At 38.5% G+C, this 27,302-nt stretch overlaps 1 protein-coding gene across 6 annotated transcripts in view; it reads right to left on the reverse strand.

Moving 5' to 3' along the window:
* The window catches only part of ncam1a (neural cell adhesion molecule 1a), a 227,534-nt gene that overhangs the window by 90,019 nt on the left and 110,213 nt on the right, over window positions 1-27,302 (reverse strand). The gene's annotated exons all lie outside the window — the stretch shown is intronic.

A 27,302-nucleotide genomic window follows, 5' to 3' on the forward strand; every position in this document is an offset into this window, starting at 1 on the left:
GCGGAGCCTCCGCACACACCTAAATGGACCAATGGTGCCATTTACGAATCCCTACGACACCCTACGTCAAACGAATTGTGCCAAAATCGTGTAGTCTGAACCGGGCATTATGGATTTGAAACGACATGACGGTGAGTAAAGGATGACAGAATTTTCATTTTTGGGTGAACTAACCGCTAAACACATTAGAGCAGACAATGAACTTTTTAATTTTTAAGAATTTAAAGAAACACAATTGCTTTTTAAAAATGCAATCTAAAAATTGCATAATTTTTTTTTATTATTGTATAATTTTATTGTTATATTAATATTTTGAGCAAATTAAATATAGTTTTAATTTTATTTTATTGCTATTTAACTACAATAATTTTATTTTTATTTTTTTTATTTATTCATCAGTTTGGAAAGTTATTTATTCATTTCAATGCTATTTTAATTGATAATTGATAATGCCGCTCCTAGTCCATAATAGGGATTTATAGGGTTCTATCTGAAGACAAAAGTTGAATCTATTTCATGATCTAAAGGGTAAGCGTCCACACTCTTCCTATCGGTAAAAATTTCAGCAGGCACAAACCGTTGCAAACTCAGACATGAGAAGACTAGTAAAACACTAAGAAGGAGACAAGAAATCCTGTTTCGCTGTCAGCTGTCTTAAGCAGCCTAAAATCTTAAGCTGTATCGATGCCGGCTAATCAAACAGCTCCCTGCTCTGCTGAATTCCCTTTGATGTGGGCAGACACCTGGAATACTGATGCCCTTCTCCTTTGTCAGGCTGTGCGGATCGAACTCAGACATTCCACCACCATGTCTGCGCTCACCGCTGACGCACGCGGATGCAATTTCACTTACGGGGAATAGCCCATAAATCCCTTAGCCTGAGAGTGTCCTTCTAATGGGTTACTAATGAGGCAGAGCACAGAACTGGGTTCTGAGGCTGGGTTAACAGGGCAGAGTTTACAGAGTCTCTGAGCAAGGTGGTGTGTTTAGAGAGCCTGAAAGGGTTCAGAACAGATAAAACGCAGGTAAAGAACCTCTGGCTGCCTCTGGGTAAAAAAAAAACACACATCTGACACAAGCTGCGGAGCGGCAGCCAGATTCATGCATGCAGAGCAGTCTGTCAGAGGCTTCATCTGTGAAGAGCACTTGGGTCATTTTCAAAGGCTTTCATTATGTTTGCCAGAGTTACTCCAGCTTTCAACAACATCATTCTCTATCTGACAATCTGCCTGAGGCATCAGCTGAGCTAGAAAATGTGCACCATTAAAGATGTAAATCATTGTTGAAAAATGTATTATGGTAGAATTCTAAAAACACAATTAAGGGAGTTCTCATGACAAAGTCTTACTCTTTTTTTTTTTTTTTTTTTTTTTTTAAGAAAAAGAAACACATGGGTTATTTAGGCCCATTTGAATTGACAATAGATGGGCATATAAATGTGTTTATAAAAGTAATTTTATACACAGAGATTTATATAAAATTATATATACAGTAATTTACTTTCATGTTGTTTTATATTGTCGATTTTAATAGATACATGGCCAAAATTCATTAAAATGCTATTTTGTCTAAACAAATAAAAAAACTAAAAACGATCATTTTAAATGCTAGAAGTTAAGTTAGGCAACATAATGCACAGTATGAAAAACAAATATTTACGTGCGCCCCTTGTGGTGTAGATGAGAATGCAATGTGTACTTGTGCTGCGTCATGAATTGCAGTCTGACAGATTTCAAATCGCAACAGCACACAAAATTGAGTTAGCTTTGCTAGAAGCTTCTGCATTCATGTTTTTGCGTAGAATATGTTCCAATTTAAATCAATATACCCAAGAATGAATAAGCGTAATGAATTTTATGATTTAGTTTTTCCGGTCACTGAATTCTCAAAGCTTGGAGGTGCATTTATGAGAATAGAAGTGCAGGGGTCTGTCTCTTTTCCTCTCTTTCTGTCTGTCCTTCTGGATGGTGAGCACAATAGAGCCAGTGTGCCTGTATTCTAATTAACTAATGAAGTGCAAAAAAAGAGCTGCCCCTTTTAGCATGAGATAGTCCCTTTCAGTGGAAACTACACACAGACTCTCTGAATAGTCAAACCATTTTAGAGCAAGATATAAAGCCTGGCATTGATCAACTCCAGCAATGGTGGCATTTTTTGGGTCATGGACTTGTCTGATAAGATTTATGTGTTTGGCTGTAACGTCCCCAGTGACCGAACCTGTTAACTTTTCCTTGCAGTATGCAACTGAACTTACTCTGCACTGCATCTTATTCACAACATACTGCAACCCTGCATTGTTTTCTTGCTTACTGGTGGAGATCCGCATGTTTCTAAGCAACAAAACACACCTAATCATTATCAATTTTAAACTGATAAGGGCTTATGCAAAAAAAACGCATGCACGAGGCAGTTTTTCATCATTTTACGCAGGTAAGCACAGACCATATTTTTTTACTGGCTTAATCTGACTCAGATAAGTGGTTCAAGTGTGTCCTATCTCAACAGCAAATGCAGAAAGAAGAAAAGAACGAAGAAGAAAAAAAAAGCCACAGACCAACGTAAAAAAGAAGAAGCCTGACCTTACCTCATACAGTATGCTCAGACATAACTAAATTCAATATTTCCCAGAGAGATAAATGGATAAAGAGACGCTATTCTTTTTATGGTCTAGCCCTCTAATAGTAATGCTAATTGTTGTCAAAATATGTGTGTGACAGAGCAAGCGTGTATTATTATTAAGCTCCATGTGTTTGTGTTTGAGTAGGTCACTGCTGACAGTAATTCTCACCTGTCTGAGCACTGCTAACACTATCTAATGTGTTTTAACTGCAGTTGAGAGTACTTGAACTTAGACCAATCTCTTTGCTACAGTACAAAGGTACAATTAAGCCTAACAGAAGCATTTTTTCCCCTCATCTATTTCATTTAATGTGAACTGACTCCTTTTTCTCGGCGTGCCTGATCACAGGAGCAGAACGGTAAAGTTAAGATAGATCAAGGCCCTGGGAAAGGCCCTGAATTATTGGGTAAATATTCTTTCATATCATGGTGATATTGATTTGATGGGAAAAAACTGCAGCCACAGCTGATTTGGGAAAAGTGTTTTTTGTTGTCTGTTCCATCACTACTGTTAAAGGCACAATATGTAATTTTTGCCACTAGAGGTCGCTTATTCAAAACAAAGGCGTAGCTAGATGATGCAGAGAATGAGCGTGGAATAATGGGAGTTGTTGTCTTCACCTCCACAGCAGAAAGGAATCCGACAGACTCGGCCAGAAATCATGTTCATGGATGAGCTAACGTATTAAAGCTTTATTAACGTTTCTGTGGTATGAAGCAGGGCGGGCCGAGAGCCGCGGGAGCCCAGCGGAGCTTTTATTATGCTTATGCAGCAGTTGGCCGCTTTTAATGAATTTTGTGCTTTTAACTCAAAATAGTGATTGGTAAATAAAAATAATAATAAAAAGGAGTTTAACATGAATATATGGGGAGAGGCCCTACCAATTAAAATTATAATTAGGGATGTTAGTAATTAAAATTATATATATATATATATATATATATATATATATATATATATATATATTGCATTGAATTATATAATATGCAAATAAATTAATCAGATTACAATTAATCACATATATATATCAACATTTGCAGAAAATAAATTGCAAAAAAAAAAAAAAAAAGAATAAATAAAAAATATAATATATTAAAAAACTTTGTGTCAGACACTTAAATAGTTAAAAAGATATTCATTCTGTGCTGCCCACTCTCATTCTGGTTTGGCGAGGTGTTTTGGTTTGTTGTTGTTGTCTTTTTTTTGTGTGCAAATAAAGAATAATTAAAAATATATATTTAACTGCATTATTGATTTGTTTATAAATAATTACACTAAATTACTGTTTAATCTACAGCCATAATTATAATATCTAAAACCATAATTTTATAGAAATAATGTGCGCTGTGCAAAATGTATCTTTCTTGGCTCAGGTATCAGGGATGGAGAGATTGGTCCATTATCGAGCAGATAGATCCTTGCTTTGGATGGCCCTCTCTTCAACAGTGACCTATCAGGTCTAGGAGCCCATTTCCTCTCTTCCGTTGCCTGGCAACAGGCCATAAAGTACCGTGGTTCGTGAGTGTGCAGGTCCAGTCAAAGCATGTATTGATGGAGGAAGAGACAAGGCCGATGGGTCTTTAATTGTAGATCTAGGCTCTGTCTAGGGAAGCGGAGACTCAGACCCACGTCTGCTGTATTCATTAGCCACAGCAAAAGGCCCTCACTTTGCATATTGACATTTTGATAAATGCTCCTGATCTGCAAATGCAGTGTTATGAAAGCTGTTCTACAACCTAGCCCACTGCCTGAGGCAAAGGCAGGCTTTTGTCTCAGGTTAGCGTCAGGAGCTAACAACAGCAACCCATTCTGTCAGGATAGTCTGGATGTTTTTTTCTTCTGCTGAACGCAAAAGAAGATATTTAGAAAAATATGGATAACCAAACAGTTGGTTGCACTCCCATTAGCAGGCAAAAAATGGTCCATTCTCTATTGTCAATAATGTAGCGATTAATGAAGCACAGCTCACACAGAAGTCACTTTCATTGACTTCTTTCATTTTTAGTTGAACTATCCCGCCTTTAACATCAAAATAGTATAAAAGCACATATATTTAACTTTACATTATATAACTTTTCTGCTACAGCCTGTGTATTATTCGAGCTGGTAAACTGTTTAAAACACTTGCCATTTGACATTTTAGAGTGTGACAACACTTTACAATAAGTTAGTTGATGCATTAATTAACATGAACAAACAATAGCCGTGTTTCCATTACCCTTCAAATTGTGCAAATTGAAAATGCAGATTCGCCCAATGGAAACATGTCAATTTCGCAAAAACTCCCATATATTGCAAAAAAGTTTTTATGCTAGCACGAGGTGGTTTTTCAGGCAATTCGAAAAACAAATATTTCGCAAAACTGAAATGGAAACAGATTTTGCGCATTTAAAGGTCACCTGACATAGATGGCGCAGTATGTTAGGACAGAAGACGAGACAGAGTTCTTCATTAAACTCAAGACAATGTATTACGGGAATACTGGATTCTAAACAACAAGGAAATGCCACAATTTATCAAGACCTTGAAGCAGATAGGAGGGAGAAACACCTCATACGCGGCCGCTCACAAGTATAAGGGGCTTTCCTTGCCATTAATGCTTGGATAACACAACGCAAAAGTTTTGTGCAAATCTGTAATAGAAACTTGGCCAATGAGAAATATAATTTTACAGCATTTATTTGCCCTTGGTAATGTTAGTTAATAAAAATGTTTAGGTTTATGTTAGTTCACTACGGAAGCCCTGAACCACAAAAAATTCTAAAACTGCAAGAATAAAGTCGAAGTATTACGAGAATAAAGTCCAAATATTTCGAGAATAAAGTCGAAACATTTCGAGAATAAAGTAAAAATGACGAGAATACAGTTAGAAGTCTTCCGTAGAAGTCAATGTGCCACATAAAGTTTGGATCAGGATTGTGGTACCTCCTCCGACGGAGTCTTCGTGCTCGTCTATAGGCAACGGCATCTGGGTCGAGAACACTTAACAGTAACCGTACTGCCTCCCTCTTCACTGTGAATCCTTTCTGGATACATTTTAAGTGCGTCATTCTGCATCCAATCATTTAGCCGGATCCCGTGATTTCCTCAGATATAAAGCTGGCAACCTCCATCCAGTCTGAAAAGTGTTTTCGCTAGGGATGGGACGAAATATCGTTTGACGAAATATCGCGATACAAAACGTGACGAAACGCATCGAGGTCGAAAAAAATGGATCGCGAAATAAAGATAGATGGCACTGCTGCATGATTTGCGTAATATATAAATAATTTAGTGTATTATATGTGTGTGTATGTATATGGGGCAGACATACAGTCTATGGTGGCAGGCTGGCAGCACCATCTGCTGATCAAGCAGGGTAAAACTAAAGGCCATTGCACACTGAGTCCGAAATTTTCGTATGCGTTTTTTCGTGTTCGTCAGCCTTAAAATTCGTCACGCACAGAAACCTTGCACACTGAGTCCGATGCGTATTTATTAAACCTTTGCGGAAAAAACGCAAAAAATACAAAAAGATTCGTCAAGCAGTGAGGATGAATTTGTTGCACTCTTTCTTCTTAAAAAGAAAAAAAAGAAAGGAAATATTGGGTCCATCCAATCCTGAGATTGCGCCGAGAGGAAGGAGAGTTTCACCTCCTTATCAAGGAGTTGCGAAATTATTCCGAGCGATTCAAAATTTACCTCAGAATGTCAGTGGAACAGTTTGATGCTTTGCTAGCGATACTGGAGCCACATATTAAAAAGAAGACCACCAACTTCCGTGAACCAGAGTCGATCCTGAACAGGCAGTATGTCTATGGACGGACACGCACACACACACACACACACATACACACACGCGCGCGCGGCCGGCAGAAGCGCTAGGCAGACAGAACAGCTGTATACAGGTTATATTTTATTCAGTGTCTTTGTAATCCGCATTTTGTTTTTCATACAGTACTGCGAGACGAAGTGTATCAACTTGTCAGACGTCATTCTGGATTTTGTCGTTCGCTTGTACGGTGGCTCTGAATTTTCAAAAAACCTCTCAAAACACTGTCTGTGGATGCGAAAAACGCAGAAAACCGAACCCAATCCGAATTATTTTTTTACGGACGAAAATTTCAAATGCGAATTTCGGACTCAGTGTGCAATGGCCTTAAGACTGTGTGTAAGCTATGCCATGCTGTCATTCCGTACACCACATCCAACACATCAAACATGAACCACCACCTTCAACGTCACCATAATAAGTTGTTGTTATACAGTAATATTTTTTTCTTTTTTGATATCGTATCGTGACGTATCGTATCGTGACCCTGGCATATCGAGGTGCATCGTATCGTGAGTTTAAGTGTATCGTCCCATCCCTAGTTTTCGCCTGTAAAGTCTATTCTGGCGCAGTATATTTTGTAACGTCCTAAGACAAATGGTAATACCATGTTGGTAGGTTAGCACCTGTAGAATTGTCTTTTGTTGAAAGCCCAGATAAAAGTAAAAAGCTAGTATTATGTTTAGATCCATGTCCGAGGCACTTTGACTTCACAAGCGCATTGAGACTTTATTCTCAAAATATTACGACTTTATTCTCGTAATTTTAGAGTTTATATACATTTTTTTTTTTTTTTTACATTGCGGTTCAGGGCTTCCGTAGTTCACGGTGTATTAACTTATGTTAACAGGTACAACATTTGACCTTAACAATTTTTTTGTAAACAGTGGAACGTTAAGGATGGGCCCATTATCTTCCATTGTAAGTGACTCACTATAACCTAGATATTTGCGTTTTTATAGAAAAGCAGGGACAAGAGAAAATACATTTTCTAGTAGTCAACATTATGCCACTACTGCTATGGATTGTGCTTAACTTGAACTGAACACATAATATTTCTTTAATGTAGCGAATCCATAGACACAAAATAAACTCATATTCACAGTCACTTTCTGCTGCCTCCTGCCTCCTTCTCTAGTTCGAATTTGTTTCTCAAGGTTTCACAGTGACACTTAGTAAAACAAACCCATATGCTTCAGGGACTTAGTTGGTGAGGGTAGATCGAAGAGCGAGTGAGTTTCAGGAACAGCTACATCACGTGTCGTGCTGGCTCTCTAAGGATACATTCCTTCAAAGAGCAAACAAAAAATGAAAGTCTGCCACTGAGACCCAATGAATGCATATTGCCATATCATTATTTACACAGTCCTTTCTGAATAACCGAGATAACGCAAGGCCTTGGGAAACCTTGTTTTTGCTGCTCTTAACTCCGTTTCCATCCAATAACCATAAGCAAAAACTTATGGATGCTACAAAGAGAGGAAGCTCTCCAAATCTTCCCAAATGTACCAATCGATTACCGGTTGAGAAGAATCCATAAAGAGTAAATAGTCTATCATTAAATTAGACAGAAAAATAATGATTGTGCCACTCAACAATACAAAAAGCTTTAGATACCAATCACATGAGTAATCACCTGTATCATCCGAAAGAGCTGCAGTCAGGTGTGCGTTTATGTGCATATCCGTGCATGCAAGCTTCCGTGCGGAGATGAAAAGAGGACCTCTATTCCCAGAGAGGAAGGGGATGAGACCAACAAACAAGATTTCCCTTTGATATGTGTTCACAGAAATACATGCAATTAAGACCTAGAATTACAAACAAGGCCACCTAAGAGAGCAGAAACCTCTACTAATTACAAATGTACAGCTAATAGGTTAAGTACACTATGTCTCCGACATTACTGTGGGTTCAAATAAATATTTTTAGTAGGCTTGTTAGTAATTTGACAATTTGAGGTTATTCAGTTCACGTTTGTATAGTGCTTTTCACAATACAAACATTCAAAGCAGCTCTACAGAAAATGCAATGCATTTGGGCCCTAATGAACTGGGAATCTAGCATTAAATCAGGAAATGATTGGTCTAATCTCAATACTCATACTAAAACAAAAAGGCCGTTTCTCAATATGTGTTTTTAAGCGATCTTGCATCCTTGTGTTCTCGTACTACGTCATCATCAACCGTCGAAGTTCAATTCCAATACTCAAGAACGCAAGTAAAGAGGATGCATGAAAGTACCCAGATTTGTCCTTAATATAGAGGATGCATCAAATGCAGACTTGAGATAATAAAGACCTGATGAAAGCCTGCAGTATTTTATTGGCATATTAAAAAGAATCTTAACACTGACAAAGCATAGGTAACCTTAAACATACATACTCATTTTCACAAATACATAAAGTAAAATAAAATGGGTCAAATTTTAGTTTAGAGTCCAATTCTCTCTATTAACTAGTTGCTTATTAGCATGCATGTTACTAGGATATTGGCTGTTTATTGGTACTTATAAAGCACATATTAATGCCTTATTCTGCATAACCATATTCTACATCCATTAAACCTACCAATTCTAAATTTAACATCTGCCTTATTAACTATTAATAAGCAGTAATTAGGTGTTTATTGAGGCAAAAGTCACAGTTAATAGTTAGTTAATAGTGAGAGTTGGACCCTAAACTAAAGTGTGACCATAAAAGGATGTAAAATTATATTAAAATAATGCCGAGATTAAAAAAGAAAGAAATATTTTAATAGGTTATGATATTTGTTTGTGATGTTATGTTGTATTTATTATACATTGGCCGCTATACAGTACTATGATGGGACGGTCAGTTGAACAACAAGATTGCAGCACATCTCAATTCTCACAAGGATGTGTTTTGTGTCCTTGCATCCTTTTGAGTTTGTTCTTTCAAGGTATCCTGGTAAGACCGGTCTCCCCAAGAACGCAAGTCCGTTCTTTGCATTCTTGGAATTGAGAAACAGCCAAAAAGCCTACTAAATCTACATGACTAATAGACAAACAAATCAAGCTCATGTAAAATATAAGGCTTCATTTAAAGTACCACCATGAATGCAAAGATAACATTTTAACACTAGACTGTGTTAAAAGTCAAGTGTTAAATGGTGCATTCACGTCAAGTCGGAAAGATCGCATTCACGAGCTGAACGCAAGTGAATGCTACCACAAAGTCATGAATACGAGTGGGAAGCTCTGGATTTTCTTTAAGCCCTGAGTTTACTAGTTGGGGGTGTTTCAGAGAGAAACATGGCGGAATACCACAATACTCTATGTATTTAGCAGTGACATTGTCAGGATTTATTATTTACAACAAAATAAGCTAATTTGCTGCACAAAATATAGCACTGTAATATAACAATATAATATGTAACGATAAGTTTACAGTGGCTTCATGCATTAATTAAAAACACAAAATAAAAATAAAAAACACCTGATGGACATCCTTTTTTTCTTCATTTTCTAGAAGTAGAGTTTAAAAACCTTGCTGTATTTTTGTGTAGTTAATTAAGAGAAGGTGCACCACCATCTTGCTATGGCAAAAGTGACTTGAACGCACCTGACGTCCTAAACACGACTTCCCAACTTCCTAATTTTGAACACACCAAAATTCCAAAAGGCCAAAAGCGCCCATAGTTGAAGAAAGACCCTCAATAAAAGTTGTCAATACTTTAAAATTGTATGGAAGTAAAATACCACTAATATATCCTAAACCTCAAGAAATCTTTTCAACAAAGATGAAAAAAATTAAATAAAACTCTTGACCAGAGTAAGCCTCTATTTTCCCTAATAGCTTCAAAGACTTCTGTTCAGCTAATGAGAGAGAGAGGGGGATGACTAATGGCGTTGCTCAACATATGGGCGTTGACGTTCTCAGTCAAGGGTTTTCCTGGCATTCCGGGATACCGCAAGCAGTGAGATTCTGCTCTATTCTAAGACTGAAAGATTTTGGGTCATATCCAACTGGAATGGCTGAGAATGGAAGCTACCGCATGAGTGACTTTCAACAGCTGCTGGGCTTCAGAATACCAGTCTAAACAAACTTCATCTGAACGTCACAAATACAAATCCAATCATTGATTCCCCTTCTACAGTGTATTATGATTTAGCCATGTGTCACAGTCTCGCAACAGTGACACTTCCAGCTAAATAAAACAGATGACCCACCGCTGACGTTATTGGAAAAGATTCATGTGATTATTTCAATCAAATACTTTGCTTTTGAAATAGGGCTGGATGGTATGGCTAAAACTTTTATATCACACCAACTATTGCTGGAAATATATCTCATTTTAGATAGTATATAGTATACATCAGAAGCATGTAGAACTTATTTAAGAAAAGCACTTATAAAAATAATTATAAAAATAAATATTTTTGCTTATTTTCTTTTTTTAACATGGGACTTGATAAACAATAAAATGAATGAAGTCTATAGCATCAACAACAGCCAATTATTTTCAGTTATTTTAAAGTTTAAATTTACTTCAAATTAAAGGGATAGATATACTAACACTTTTGAAGAGAACTTTCTCTTTTATTATTACAAAGAAATAAAGAAATGACCTACTCTGAATCTCTTTCATACTTAAGCTTTTCTCTTGCTGATAAGGACACACAAACCTGTAGACCTCCACTGATTTGGGAACCAGAGAGCCTTGAGTCTGCCACCATACAGCAGGTACAGTACAGGCAAACATATAAGCGCAATGTAGAGGTTTTAAAAACAAACTATGATATCCTCAGTCTCCATATTGAAACATACAAATGTCAATAAAAATGTCCTGCAATGTTATGCACCATTACAACATGTACGCACCAATACCGATTATCCAGAATGAGATCTGTCGATGCCGATTCAATAAAACCAACTGAGTAAACACAGACAGCTTAAATTTGGACATGGAGTGACAGATCACTGTTTTTCTTTTTTGTCCAGAACAGGTGATAACTGAGAGATCACACCTTGTTGGTTCAAACCCACAACCTTATGTTTACCTGGCCAGACATCCGACATGTTGTGACTGACTCACTGAGTGTCTAGAACACCACAGAGAACAGCAGCAATATAATCTTCATGCAGCATTATATTTCTTCTGCCTCCCTCATGCACCACAGGATTGCCTCTGACATTTAAGGGAAGCATTAAAAAGTCAGCCTCCTCACTTTCTATTTTCCTTTGTGCCTGAGATTTGTGGAGCTCTCGGTTAGTGGTGGGATGAGGAGCATCTTGAACTTCCTCTGCAGCACTCCACTCCGTGATTTGTGGGGTCGCTCCTCAGAATGATTGCTTCCGCCAGTCTAGCCCAGATGTCATCAATCAACGGCAGTGAATGTGGAGAGTGAGTACTTTGGCAGATGTCCATGTCATTAAAAGGTGAAGAGAGCAGCGCTCCTGCTGCAAGTGAAAGGTGATTGTAGGTGTGCTCCATGTTTACATTTGGGCCCCCGGAAATTTTCGCTTTAACTTTTGTGTTTTTTTATCCACCATATTTCTTCAGGCCTGAAGCGTCTCCGCTAAGGTGCTTCCCCGATGGGTTTCAAATCATAATAGAGAAAGAATGGGCCACTTGTTCTAACTTTGTTGTCCAAGGGGGTCTATCATCCACTAGTTCTGTGTTTTGGTAGGCTTAAAGCGATAGTTCACCAACAAATGAAAATGCTGACATCATTTGCTCACCGTCATGTCGTTCCAAACCTGTATGACTGACTTTCTTCTACGCAACACAAAGATAATTTGAAGAATATTTTTAAATCCATACAATGAAAGTCACGAGTCCATAACACTGGACCCCACTGACTTTAGGAGACTTTTTGGGAGAAATATGCATTTCAATTCTAAATACAAGAAATAAGAGTCTGTTTACAGTTCTCAAATAAATGCATACTGTTCTTCAAAATGGGACAATGAAGAAAACAAATCTTTGCATACTAAGCGGATGATGAGCCCCTGCAGGTTCTTTGCTTTTCATTAAACGCAAGACTGTTGTGGTGCAATTTCTGAACGAATTGCTGTAAACAAACTCCGTCAGATAAAACCATTACCAAAGGCCATGGTGGAATGAAAAGATTCTTAAACTGGTCATGGAAATGAGAAAATATTAACAGTATTGATCTCAGAACCTCTCACTGTTCTCACAATCAGGCTGCCTTCAGGCTTGTAAGGTGATTTTTCATGCACAAATGAAGGTGGTTATCCGAATCGACGGTTATCTGAAGGTTAGACGTATACGGATGGGAATGTGAGGGCAGAAACAAAAATAACATAGCCAAATGTGTCTTGTCACCTTTGCATTTTTTCCTCTGTTCGACTTTTTCGAATGAAGCTGCTTAATTACAATCTCACTGCAAACACATTGAGCAGTTTATTCTTGGACTAGGAAATAGGTGCCATAGGCTTTTGTTGTTCTGCGTAAAATGGATTTGAGAGCTGTTTATTTGCGGCAGACATGCCAGTCGCAGTCCCAAAGCTTTTCTCTTGCTGATAAGGACACACACACCTGTAGACCTCAATTGATTCGGGTACCAGACAGACTTGAGACTGCCAGCACAAAACAGGTACAGTACAGGCACAAAAACATATAGGCGCAATGTAGAGGTTTTACAAACAAACTATGATATCCTCAGTCTCCATATTAAAACATACAAAATGTAAATTAACATGTCCAGCAATATTATAGGGGTTAAAAATTTCTGCACCAATACCGATTCTCCAGAATGATGATACAATTTATGCATTTTTCTTATGCTGTCAAATGCTTGCGCTATAACCGGAAACCATACAGGTACATTACAAGAATATTAACAACAGAGTCCAAACTATTATATTCAATTGCTATTTATTCTGAAAGTGAAGTTAGTTTTGAGAAAAGCTTTAGTATCAGTGGTTTGCCAGTGTCACTTTGTTTGATATTTTGTTTTATATCAAATTCAGGTCTGAACGCTTTGTAAGGCTGTGCATTTCTTCACACTAGTACGTTTTCATTTGCTTCTGCACTAACTTAGTTATTTAGATGGGTGCAGTGCTTTTCACTCAACCCCTGTCTAAATCAGACAGCTCAGTGAGTGAAAGCATTCTAGCTGGGTTGAATTGAAATAGATGGTCTGTCTGTGAGGCATTATCATGGATATGCTAGTCAGCCAACAAGTCAAGAAGATATCCCTCCATATTTAATCTTGTCACTGATCTCTTAGAAAGACATTTTTCATCTCCCATTCAAAATAAATTGAACAGAGCGGTGCCCTTTGTATAAAGGTTTGGAGAACTGATAAAATCGAGGACTTTTGGAGAGCATTTAATGCCACTGTGGAAAAACGCACACCAGCGTAAATGAAATAAATGTGGAGAGCAAATTATATTTGACTAATAGTCCACGAGCGATGGCTGCACACTGCCTGATCATTCCTATGGCTTTCCAGTGTCTCTGCATAGCTAGAGGTCGCATCGGTTAAGTTACAATAATGATCAGAGCACTAAAATGGCAAGATTGTTAAATTACTGGCAAATTAACTCAGGCGACCACTGTGAGCAACTTGCATATTTTCTAATCTAATTTGAGGGTGTCTGGTGACAATCAAAATGGATAATTGCGTTGATTGCACTCACAGTTATGAAGTTCATTTAGCTTGATTTCCCATCCTGGCCATTAAAATGACAACAACCCGAAGACAATAGAGTCATCACTCCAGTTGGTTTAGCCACCATGTGTGACAAACAACGTTAATGTGCGAATCTACGCCCTGAGAATTTCTCACCGTAAGCATAAGCTTTTCGGCACTGAATCATGGACGCACGCGATTGAGCGTGCGCACGCAACTGATAACAAACCACCTAATCACCTATGTGATAACAATGCACCATCAGTCCCAACAAGAGCGCCAATTGGGACAGAGACAGCTGAGATGTACCATTTGTCACATTCTTAAACTTAACGAGGCTGTAAAAGTATTGAAGCCGTAAAATGCACCCGGTCTCATTACTATCAATAGAAAACACTTCTACAGACTGTCTTTTACGCTGTATCATAAACAGGTTTGACCGAATGCAGTCAGGGAGCCCATATAACTGAGCTAAAAAGCATTTGGTTTGTTCTGCGTGCTGGTTTGATTCATAATTTTTTACTATTTTTCTTCTGGCTGGTTCAGCAATCTCCATATAAATGCATCAAATTACCTGTATGAACCAGAGCATCACAACCGGTTCGTGCCCGGCCATCTGCATTCACAGATTACCGCAGAATAACTGGGTACTGGGGGAATCTGCCATTGGCAATGACCTTATGATTTTCTCACCACTACCGTGGTAGATTATTGCATCTGCATTTATTGCAGCTATTTGTGGCAAAAAACCCTATCTAAAAGCTTATCCTTCCTTTTGAAGGAGTGTAATCATGATCTGATTTATCATGTCAAGGAGGGAAGCTGGCACCATAAAATCCAGGCACATGAATTCAGTATATGCCTCCACAAAGGCTCCCTGTTAGCACTATCAAAGATGCAGATCTATCTATCTATCTATCTATCTATCTATCTATCTATCTATCTATCTATCTATCTATCTTGGAAAAGAACATTTAGTATTTTAAATAAAAAAACATCATAAAATATTATTAAAATAAAAATTATATATAACAAAAAACAAATGTTTAAATTTTATAAATATATACAACTACACAATACAGCTGGAATTTACTTTGGTTTATTTATTTAATAAATAAATAAATGACATAAATACGAATCATGTAAAGTTGCATTTTAAACAAACACATTAAGTTTTTAAGCAAAAAAATATTATATAATAATACATATTTAAATTGTTTATTTTTAATAAACCAAAATAAATTGCAACTGAACTTGATGTATCATCGTATCATCACGTATGAAAGTCACTTTTTATCATTTAACTTGATGAAATATACATTTTTGTGGGAGCTAGATTCAATCAGAGGGGACACATATGCCCTCAGTTTGAATAGGTGTGGGGATTCTGTTTGTATTATTCACTGCAACTCTTGCGTCTCACCAGAGGGACCAACAGGATGCCATCAGTGACGACTGTCACGTGACAACCGGAGAAGAGAGGGTGCCAGAGCGCTCAGTGAGCAGATGTCGAAAAATCCTCACCAACATTTCCTAATCTCCTCCCAGAAGACATTTTCCATTCTAAACCCCATCCACACGTGTACCTTTGTTAGGGGTATCCATGTTCCATCCCTGCTTTGGAATAAATGTGTCTAATGATGCCGTGTTGATGACAGACAGGGGCATGTAATGAAAGAATCTCTGAATACAGTAAGCTGCTTGTTAGTGAGGTGAAAGATATTTGATTGTTAAATAATGGATGGCATAAGAAGGCTTCTTGCTGTAAGGAACGAGGACAGCAGGTAGGAGGAGACACAGGGGCTTCCTAACAACAGCTGCAGAACACACAAAACTGTTTACGTGGTGTCATGCCCTTGAAATCGTAGGACATCAGGGGAAGGCGTAGCCAAGACTGGCTCCACGGACTGAACATGATCTCTGATGAACTGCCAACTTTATTTCCCATCTCACAGAACACCGCCATGACTTGTCACGAGTAATGGCATTGAGTTTGCCTTTCTGTCAATAAAATAAAGGGCAATAAAAGAATAATACAGTTTAAAATACATTTAATCCTTTTGCCACCCTGTGCATTAAAGGGCACCTATTATGGAATTTTGAAATTTACCTTTCATGCAGTGTGTAACATAGATCTAAGTGAACAAAAACATCCTGCAAAGTTTGAAATATGAAAGTGCACCGTATATAAAGTTATTGTCTTTCAAAAGTAAGAGTCGACTCTGAGTCATTTTTATGAATCGTTAGAAGACCGAAGCTTTTTCTCTGACTAGATGACGTCAACTTGTCAAGTTATTTGAATACGATACGCCCACTTACTGCGCTCCAAGGCCAGGGAAAACTTGAAAACATTATGGCGACGAGACGCTGTGTTCTGAAGCATTTGAAGACTAAGTGGCTACAATTCATATATGCAACTATACCACAGAAGTATAGTCCGAGCCTTGTGCTTTGTTCGCGCCATTTTGAAGACGATTGCTTTACCAACTTAAATGCAATCAAACTTGGATTCGCGAGCCGGCTGATATTGAAGGAAGGTTCAGTTCTAAGTGTATTTGCATCAGCTTCCTCCTCCGTATCACAACCTGTAAGTGTTATTAATAATTGTTGCTTTTATGTTTTATGTAGCATGCTTAATAATTATTTGTTTTGTTGTGTAAGCACCGTTTAGCTTCTAGGTCTTCAATGACAATTGTATTGAGATATGTGAAGTGTTTGTCGTTGTTTTCGGAGTTGTCTTAAAGAATAGAGTAATACCTCGTAACTGCATTTTTTTTGTGTGTGTGTGTAAAAACGTTATGTTTATGCCTCGGGCTAACGCAAACAAAGACTGATTGTGCTTTTACAATATGAACTCTGGGCTATGCTCGCTAACATAACATTAAATTCCTTATCTCATTTTAAATGTTTTACTACAAACTACAAAGCAGTGGACTATAATCATTATTATAACACAATTTAATTGATAAAAGCATCATTGTACCCCGTGTTAAACAATAAGTATTATCTCTGTAAACACAGCTAACATCATCGGACCAATCACTGCAGATTAGCGTCACGTAAAGGCGGGGTTTTGAAAAGTGATTCACTAAACGAATCATTTGAGAATCGCGGTCAAAACAGGTAAAAATAAATGCATATTATAAGAAAACTAAAGTCTTTTTTGTCATTGCATACATGCAAAACTGTTGTTGGGGACTTCTAAAACAATATTAGGAACATTTTAAATGCCATAATAGGTGCTCTTTAATATCCCAGTCGTACTGTGTTTCATATTGAGAGCTTAGTTCAGAGAACATACACTCACCTAAAGGATTATTAGGAACACCTGTTCAATTTCTCATTAATGCAATTATCTAATCAACCAATCACATGGCAGTTGCTTCAATGCATTTAGGGGTGTGGCCCTGGTCAAGACAATCTCCTGAACTCCAAACTGAATGTCAGAATGGGAAAGAAAGGTGATTTAAGCAATTTTGAGCATGGCATGGTTGTTGGCGCCAGACGGGCCGGTCTGACAATCTGTTCAGTTACTGGGATTTTCATGCACAACCATTTCTAGGGTTTACAAAGAATGGTGTGAAGAGGGAAAAACATCCAGTATGTGGCAGTCCTGTGGGCGAAAATGTCTTGTTGATGCTAGAGGTCAGAGGAGAATGGGCCGACTGATTCAAGCTGATAGAAGAGCAACTTTGACTGAAATAACCACTCGTTACAACCGAGGTATGCAGCAAAGCCTTTATGAAGCCACAATACGCACAACCTTGAGGCGGATGGGCTACAACAGCAGAAGACCCCACCGGGTACCACTCATCTCCACTACAAATAGGAAAAAGAGGCTACAATTTGCACGAGCTCACCAAAATTGGACAGTTGAAGACTGGAAAAATGTTGCCTGGTCTGATGAGTCTCGATTTCTGTTGAGACATTCAGATGGTAGAGTCAGAATTTGGCGTAAACAGAATGAGAACATGGATCCATCATGCCTTGTTACCACTGTGCAGGCTGGTGGTGGTGGTGTAATGGTGTGGGGGATGTTTTCTTGGCACACTTTAGGCCCCTTAGTGCCAATTGGGCATCGTTTAAATGCCACGGCCTACCTGAGCATTGTTTCTGACCATGTCCATCCCTTTATGACCACCATGTACCCATCCTCTGATGGCTACTTCCAGCAGGATAATGCACCATGTCACAAAGCTCGAATCATTTCAAATTGGTTTCTTGAAAATGACAATGAGTTCACTGTACTAAAATGGCCCCCACAGTCACCAGATCTCAACCCAGTAGAGCATCTTTGGGATGTGGTGGAACGGGAGCTTCGTGCCCTGGATGTGCATCCCACAAATCTCCATCAACTGCAAGATGCTATCCTATCAACATGGGCCAACATTTCTAAAGAATGCTTTCAGCACCTTGTTGAATCAATGCCACGTAGAATTAAGGCAGTTCTGAAGGCGAAAGGGGGTCAAACACAGTATTAGTATGGTGTTCCTAATAATCCTTTAGGTGAGTGTAATACTGTAATACTGTAGAAAATAACAGTTCCCCTGCACATCTGTAGGGGGCGTACTAATATACAAAGCTTTTCCTAGTGCCTGACAGGTTGATCAGCCTTACAGGGTTTGACTAAGGAGGTCTATTATACCTGGAGAGATCTGTTATTTCTCCACACGAAAATGTAATGATGTTAGCTAATGGCATCACAAGAACGCATGCAATTTTAAATCCTTAACCAGAAATGATCCTGGGATTCAAATGTCAATGGCAAGCTTTTAAGAGCCTGCAAAAACGAATCTGGCACTGGTAAATATAATATAATGAAAGTTTCTCTAATCTGGATATATATATATTAATTTGCCACAATGATTATAAAACTAAAGAAAAATAACTTCAATAACATTATTGTAAAGCAAATACATAGAAACATTGAAATAAATAAAAAAATGGGCAGTTGAAAAATGTAATGTGTTCATTTATGGTGATGGTTATCAATTTTGAAATTGACTAATTGGCTGATGGCAGTTTTACTGAATCTTTTTTTGTATTGTGGCAATTGAGTCTTTGCAACTGACTCATTTTAAAGAAACTGGTTTTAATAACCAATAAAGAGTGTGAATCTGGGAGGCTTGTCCTCAGGAAGGCCAACAGCATCATCTACTTCCCTGGCTACCAGTTTGAATTGATGCCCTCTGGATGACGTTTTAGAGCACTGCACCGTGAACTGAAAGATCAGGCAACTCTTTGATTCCCACAGCAATTACAGTACTGAATCTGGAGGACAGACAGAAAGTGGTTTTGATCTTGTTTCACCCACGGTAATTTCTTTATCTCTGTTTCAATTACTTAAATGTGTAGTAAATCTGTGGTTGTAATCAAGTTAATGTCATCATTTACATATTTCTATGCATTTATCTATGGTATCCTGTTTTAAATTTCTTCCTGCAAATCAAATTCCCCTATGGGATAATTAAATTTGACATATCAGGCACAAACCGCAGTACCTTCCTCCACTGAGTTAAAATCTTAAAATAAGGCTTTCAATCCGAGTAGAGTCACATGACTTGGTCTAAACCCCACCTCCATTTTCCAGAGACAGACTATTATTTGGCTGCATGTGAGCGATTTCCAGCCTCAGACCCTGGAAGAAATATCTAAACATAAAGAGCTGAGCTGTGAAGTTGGATATTCCAGTTCCTGGCCTGATTTCAGTTACTGCGACCTGTGTTAAAGCACATCTCACTGTTGTAGAACAGTGTGTGAACACTAAGATGTCACCTCTGACATACACACATCATCACACCTTCTAAGACAACACAAAACCTTCCTCCCAACAAAATTGTTGCTCTACATTGGTCACTCCACTTGGTCCTCCAGCAAGATTACTTCATTACCACAGCTACCCCTAAGGGAGGATAATTTATCAAACAATAGCAGGCTGATGATAAGAACAGATGGCGTCATTTAGAAAGAAAAGGCCATCAGATCTCACAAACTCACCGATTGCCTGGCAAGCCCTGAGCTGTCTCTGTGCAGTCATGGATGTCATCCAAGGGCATAGACCCATGTAAACAAGACGCCATGATTATCATTTCATCCCGGGTAAGCAATAGTGAGACTGCACTTGGAGCATTTTAATGGAGAGCTTTGGAAATTGGGCCAGTGGAAAGCTTATTCAGAAGAACACGGGCTGGGAGCAGAGGTGAAGAAATGTGCCGGTCCAGATTGAGTCTGTCAGTCAAACGTCTCGGCCTCAAAGGGAACAGGGTTTGAGTCTAGCAGGAAGAGAGCCCAGAAGCTAAAATTGTCCCCGGATTCAGTAATCCATTTAAGAGTGAAGACTTCTGATTTATGTGTTTAGAGATACGGGTTGACTATGTTGAATTCCTCATGCTGTTAACCTCCCTGGATAGAAGTGGAAATTCAGATAGGGGGAGCTGGAGAAGGATGAGACGTGAGGGAGTGAATGCAAAAGAAAGAGAGGGAGAGGAATTGGGAGAGAAAGGAGAAAATAAAAAGGCAGGACGGTAGCATTCAGCTCAGTTCTGTGTGCTGGTCTTTGAAATGAGTGTTTTAATGCCGCACTCAAAAAGAGACAAATGAGACAAGTTAGTCTCCATGAAGACGTGGCGGATTTAACATTCAAAGAGCTTGAGTGCAATAAAAAAGAAAGAAATGAAAAAACCTGAACAGTTCTCCAAGTGGCAGGAGGACTATGTTCTTCATTTATTTTCCTAACTGAATGCAAGAGACAGCATCAGTCACCAATAGGGACTTGGCGGTGGGCTGAACGACTCAGTTTATCAGTGAATTCAGGATGCCCTGAATTCTTCAGTCATTCATTAATAATTACACACCTTTAAATAATCACAATTGTAACATTCCCTAAAATTATCACTCTGTGATAAACAGCACAGCGAAATGAAAAAGAATAGAGTGGTCTTGATATACATTTCTATAAACATACTTTACACAACGTCAAAATAAAAAACACTTGTGGCATAAGATGCTCAAGTCTGAATGCAATGGGCACAGATGTCTGGATGGCTTTAACAGTGGCACTTTAGAAAGGATGATTTTAAATATGCACAGAATGCTAAAAAAAACTAACTCTAAAAATATCACTAAAAAATATGCAAGGAAATCAGGACACATACTTATGGCCAGATTTACTAAACAGGGCAACATAGCATGAGAGCACAATTCCAAAAAAGCACTGATTGGAGTGGAAAGTTCTGCATGTGATCTACAGACGACATGCAAATTAAAGAACACAGACGCAGCCGGATTATTTCCAAAATGACCAACGTAATCTACCAAGAGCAGTGCAAATTATCGTCTGCTTTAAGACATGCTTTTTTGGCCATTAAATGATGGCACAAATGCCAGTAAATTGACAAGCACAAACCATAGTAAATCACCTTGCATGATTCATTTAAATACTCTCCTCCCATAAATTGTGCGTCTGAAAGGGAAACTCCTGCAATTGCATATGCGATAATGTCAGCTGCAAAACAACTATATTTCAGCGTTAATTGTACATATGCATAGTAAATCCTGACAGGAGATTTTAAACGCCAAAAGACGGTTTGCGCTGGATCAAGATGTTAGTAAATCTGGCACATTTATCATCAGTGAAGCTAGTAAATCTATACATACTGTACAAGACAGTAAACAAAGAAAAACAACAACAAAAGGACAAGAAAACTCCTCAAAAGAAATCTGTCCCAATTGCTGCAGAAACTCAGAAATAGTGCTGAAAAAGAATGTAACCATTCCAAGAGTTCGGAGAAAGTTTGTATACAAGGTTTGCTTTTTTCCCTCTTGTTTATGTTAGTGAGTTTGTCATCTAGCATCTGTTGCTAATCAGAAGTGAGTTCCCAAAACATGCTGTTTCTCCAAATCCTTTATTGTGCGGAATATTTGTGGTTATCTAGGGCTTTCAGTGTAAAGTGTCGAAAAGAGGTTTTTCGCTGGCAGACACAGGCAAAGGCTTCTGCTGTGACTTCTCCTTACCCTCGGCATTGTCATGGTAACAAAGAGCCCATGGGGCAGTTTTTAAGCTACTGCCTACTGTCGTCTCCAAGCTAGGGAACAGTGGGGGGGACAGCTATCCTATAGACATACATATGAAACGAAGCACACATATCCAACAAACTTTCATCAAACACTTCTGTCTCTCTGGGACTGGAACTTCTCATCTGTCCCAAACCGAGTCACTGCACACACCTAGATCAGATTCTCTCATCTTCCTTTCATCTGCCCCAGACAGCTTTCGCAGTCCAAAATGTGTTTCCCATTTCTATTCAATATAAACAAAAGATGATGGAAATGTCGACTGCTATGTGGCTGGATGATATACCGCTTCCTGACTAAAGCATTGTGCTGATATGACACACAGGAAAAGTGCAATGCTGACAGGAGCGCACAAGGCTCACATTTTAACCAGCGTCTTCGGAATGCATAATTATAAATTGAATACAAAGAAACGCCAACCAGGGTATAAATATACATAATATTTAAATAAGATACTTGCGGGTGGGCTCCTGCAAGGATGTTTGACAGTGCGGTGACTTTGAAGAAAGAACCCATCAATAAGAATCATTTGACTCATGAAAGAAACATGTTTTTATTTATTTATTATTATTTAGCAGTAAAGTCGTCTTAAACCATACCTTATTCGGAGTAGCGCCATGCCATGTATGAAAGCGATGCTGAGAGATAGACTTGCCATGTTTTCAATGGCAGCCGCTGCAAAAAGCTGTATAAAGCTCCTATATCACTTATAATTTTCCACAGCTCATGTTGTCTAGAGTTTTTTGTTTAGAGCCATTTTTGCAGTGTTTTGTCAACAGAACAATTCAAAAACACATTAAATAACAGTACAACCCACTTAATCACTCACAGCCTCGTTTTAATTCCCGTTAAAAAATCAAAGATGGCGCTGATGTGAATAAGGTCTATTACATTCACCCCGGACCACAAGCTCACATAATAGCTATAGCAGATTCAGATTCATAGCAGTGCTGGACTCTAGTGTCTTCATCAGTTCCTCTGCAGGCAGTGTGTGTCAGATTACAATGTCCATGAGATACAAGGAGCCTTGAGAATCAGAAACTCCCGTGGAAGGCCATTCGAGGCGAGCTGAAGTAAAAAGGTCATCTTTTATAAACAGGATGTCTTCTTTCTGCTAGCGTTTACCTATATAGGAACCAGTTTAAAGAGCATACAGTACCTTGTGGTCTGCATTGTAGAACCATTTACGTTAAAATACTGCACAGCCTGCTCTCTCGCTCTCCTTCCTATATCTGCTAAATTTAACCCCTTTTCATGGATATGTGGAGCACTCCCTAAATCCCAAAGCCATTTGTGTGTATGTGGGGGGGGGGGAGCTATACTCCATAGCTTTATACTTCTTCTGTATGAAGAAGTCGTCCTCGAAAATGGAATATTCCCCATCACTGTAAATTAAGTGGGGGGTGGAGGAGAGATTCGCTTGTTTGTTTTTGTTTTCAAGTTTCTTTGCCATAAACCAAGAACTTTGCACTCGCGCCAAGCGGCTCTTCTCTTTGATCCACAAAGAAGTAGGGTCTGTTTACTCAAAGAGCTATATGAAAAAGAAAGCTGAAAAAGTGAGAGACATAAAACATCTTTACCCTCAGAGACACACGCATTGATATTGCTAATGTTTTATTTTGGCCCCCTTGAATGTGTTTATAGGAAGTAACTGGTTATAAAAATCATGATGTTTATGCAAGTTTTATTTTGGGTGGAAGGTTGAAACTTTAGTATGTTCACCTCAAAGCATTCCTCTGACACTCAATAACATTGGCTGTCGATTTTTTGTTTTTATAATTTGTGAACAGTTCATCTAAGATATGAGTCTTGTTATATGAATAACAAAAAAATCAGCCCCATAAAGCTACATTTATAGACCCACAACAGCATTTTGCTGTTGTCAGTCTCGGAGGGTTAAGAGTCAAATGCATATAGGATTACAAAAAGTCAATGCATTACAAATTACCCTATAACTTTTTCAGTTATAGGGTTGTAAACTGGGGCATTATAGTATATGTCAACACTAAACAAAATCTGTAATATTTGCAGAAGGGAGCTAAAATATTACAGTGCCCTGTCTCTAACCTCAAATCTGGGGTTGGTTTGTCTCGGTTTTCATCCTGTCAATGAATGAGACAGCCAATGACTCCAACTGTCAATGCATTCTTCTCGAGACACATAACAGTTAAGCTGTATTTTTATTTATTTATATTTTTACAAAAGTCTGGTGCAATCATGGATTTGTACTATAACTGAAAGCTCAAAAAAAAAAAAAAAAAAAGACACAAAAAATTAGGTTGCCAAGACTTAAGGGATACCTACCATCATCCATCCAAAACTTTTTCTTTTTAATGGTTAGAAGGTACAGTCTTCAAAATCATTAAAATATCCCCAATTCTGTTTTTATCCGCTCTCCTATTGGAAACCATTTTGGCTTTGTTTACTCTTCTTGCAATCTCAGAGAACATAAAATAAAGTATGCCTACCAGTTGGAGAGATACTATCTGATATTGCAAAACAGACATCTCATCTGTCTCACAGAGAACAGTTGGTCTACTCTGTGATGAGCTACAGACCCACCGGCTATTATTATTATGGTCTGATGAATAGAAAACAGAAGCTGCTGTGGCTGCCAAAATCACTCTCGAGCACACTTAAAACTTTTGTTGCATATTGAGTGACTGGCAATTCGAGAAAATATTTCAGAGCCACGGCAGGCGATGCATTAACTGTACTGGGGTGGTTTGGTCTCCAAAACCGTCTTATAGTGTTGCCAGGAGTCTAAAAATCCTAATTGATTTTCTCAGACCAATTTTCCAGGAGTGCTAATTCCTCTGTTTCCATAGAGGCAGTTTTAGAAATTGCTTCTACTCTGCGTAGGCTAATCTAGAAGACACCTTACATGGCACATGAAGCCCGTGCAATACTAAACAGATTATCCTGACAAATCACAAACACATACAGTACACACACATAGACATATGGCCCAACCTAGCATGAAGAGCTGTCAATCACAGCATTTCAGGCAGCAGTCGCTCAGACAGCCTCGTGCACATGTGCATGCCATCTGTTTTTAATATCTCTACCTATTTTCTATTTTCTTCATGGCTCGGAGGTCGGTTTGCCCTCGTCTGAAATGTAAGGGCCAGAATGGGAGGAGGTGGGGTCGGGATGAATCAAGAGAAAGCAGAAAAGGTAGAACAAGAGAAGCTTTGCTCCACATGCAGTGGTTAGCTTAAAAAAAAAGGACCTCGCGCTGTCAGCTCGATGACAGAGTGGCTGCTATGACGGTCACGCCCACCGACCCCCACCCATCCTCATCCCATCCATCCCTGCCGGAGCGTTTCTATGGCAACACCAGCCCCCCCCCCCCCAACTCCCTCCTGCGCCGTCCCTCCTGCACGCCTGTAATCCTACTATGAATAGGATGCGAGAGCACAGCTTTGGGAAAAACAGCTTAACGTGGCGGAGGTTGAAGGCAACCAGCTGAGGGATGTCATATTCTGTTCGGCATCTCATTATTACAATACATTACAGCTTTGTATTTATTCTCCCACCGCAATGTAAATGCTTGGAATGTGGAGGAGGAGAATACTGGTATAAAAAAAAAAAAAACATTTTTTAATTTTTATTTATTTATTGCATTTTTTGATTGTAGTATTTTCCACAGTTTCATCATCTAACAAGTATCATCTGAAATTATGGGTATCAAGCTAACAATTGGCACCAATAAGAAAGAAACCCCCAGCAAAAACAACTCAGGAATTGCTCAATGATATCAGATGATTTCTGCCATACAAAGGCAATACTAACCCCCACAGGGGTCACGTCTGGGTCAAGAGTTGCTATCGTTCCAGCTGCTCCCTGAAATATCTTTCACCAAATAACCATTTATGTAATACAGATTGGAATTGTGTTCAAAGCCTACACATCAAAGGCGATCCAGGGATTCAATAAACTTCAAATGCTCCGCAGTCTCTGCCTGCTGTGGTCCGTATCTGCTTATTCAGTTGAGCACCGTCAGCGTCTCTTGTTTTTAAAATGACTAGTACAAATGCACCCTTCGTGCAGTTATTACGGTGTAGAAATGCTCTCTTAATGTGAATCTGCAAAAAGTTGCTCTCTCACAAATTTAATGTCATTAAGATATAAAGCTGGACCCAATCTCATGTAGTCCAATAGACACTGAAAGGAAAAGGGCATCCAAAAATGAAGCTTATTTTCTTCTTGTGGAACACAAAAGATAATTTGAAGAATGTTTAAACTGCTTTTGTCTATACAATGAACATAAATGGGGTCCAAAACAACTAATTGGACTAGTAGTCAATGCTGACATCTTACGGAGCAGGGAGGTCGATGGCCAACATTTATCATCACACTATTTAATTTAAAGATAACAGTGCACTTAATAATTTGATAAATCTGTGCACACTGGGAATCATATGCTCTCAAATAAAGACCAGGCAACAGTAATACATACAGTAGACAGACAATTCATAAGAACAATACTGACAAAAGCAGGAAACTGGATATAGACCTGCATACTTTGAAGTTCAATTCACATTGCTTGGATTATTTGCATGGACGGACCGTCATGTATGGAATATGTGCGTTTTTTCATGACACTTATTGGCCAAACAGAAAAACTGACCTGATGCCCAAAATTACTACCATTGAAATCATAAACTTTGATTGTATGGACAAAAAAAGATCTTCTTTTGTGTTCCACATAAGAAAGCAAGTCATACAGGTCTAAAACAACATGAGGATGAGTAAATGATGACAAAATGTACATGTTTTGGTGAACTATCCCTTTAATGCTGGAAACTCACTGACTGATGCCAAGAATGATGGCATTGCACTGTGAAAAGCTTGGAGAACGTCTTGGGTTTCTCAGCCAGTACAGTAAAGGCCGACGTGGTTTAGTTACTACAAAAGCATTCTGCATCACAGACAGTGGGCGAACAAAGTGCTCATCAACGCAAGTCATGATGGAGAAACAAAAGGCTTGAGGAGAGGAGCTTTTCTTTTGCAATGGCTTTTTCTTTACCTGACTTCAAAAACAGACACCTACTCCATCGTGAGCTGTTGCCTTAAATAGGCTAAAATACGTAGAGACTGGAATATCCCTTTGGGTAAAACCTTGTGTTTGCTTTTTTAGTTTGAATTTCACAGTTGCAATGTGCTCTCTTTTTG

The sequence above is a fragment of the Squalius cephalus genome (assembly GCF_949319135.1).
Source record: "Squalius cephalus genome assembly, chromosome: 17".
Lineage (NCBI taxonomy): Eukaryota > Metazoa > Chordata > Actinopteri > Cypriniformes > Leuciscidae > Squalius > Squalius cephalus.